Genomic DNA, 895 nt, shown 5'->3' on the forward strand with positions numbered 1-895 from the left:
TCACCTGCTAAGGCTGCGCTTCCATGGTCTTCGGTCTCAGGTGGGACACATCTCACCTAACCCTCTCCTGACCTCTCTTGTCTGCCCCAGGGGTGTTCTTTGTCTTCCGTATTGTATATTCACTGTATTAAAGTCCCTTTTCATTAAAGTTTTACATGTTTTGTCTTGATATGGCGGATGGCAGAACCCACTTAGAGCAGGCAGGTTTGGGGCTACAGTGTTGCCCCTCTCCCTGCCCTGTAGTAGATTTGGTGTCCTGTAACAATTCTATTTTTAAAAATTGATTACATATTGGAATGAAATATTGTAGATTAAACAAAATACATGATCACAATTGATGTCATCTTTCATACTTTTTGATTTGGCTAGTAGCAAATTTGACATAATCTATGTGGCTCAGTTTTGTGACTTGTATTATATATTAGACAGTGCTAGTATATTGGGTTTTCTCGTTTTGGTGGTGGTAATGATGGGTCTGTTTTTGTTTTATCAGAAGGGGCAAAGAAAAATAGTAAGCTTGATTCGGGGCATTTAACTTTCAGTGGTTCTATGTTCGAGCCGCAAGGACTCTTCTGCAGCTACAGAAATTCAATCTCCTCTTTGTGAAGCCAGGGAAACTGAAGCCCATAGGAAATGAGATACATGCTGGGCTGCAGACCGAATGGTGTCCCCAGAATAGAACCCACACCGCCCCTCCCCGCAGGGGCTTCCTGGCAGAGCGATGCTGCCACCTGGTGGTCACCTTGCGGGCCGGGTGCAAGCCGGCAGCTGCGGGGCCCCTCCGAGGCAGCGCTCTGCTGCCATCTACTTCCGGCTGGCTGCAGAGACGCTGAACAGCGAGGAGCTTCTGGGCCAGCGTTTTGGCCAGCCTGACAGCAACCCCCTCCCACCCCAC

The sequence above is a fragment of the Condylura cristata genome, unplaced genomic scaffold, assembly GCF_000260355.1.
Source record: "Condylura cristata isolate star-nosed mole 26May11 unplaced genomic scaffold, ConCri1.0 scaffold00021, whole genome shotgun sequence".
NCBI classification, from domain to species: Eukaryota; Metazoa; Chordata; class Mammalia; order Eulipotyphla; family Talpidae; genus Condylura; species Condylura cristata.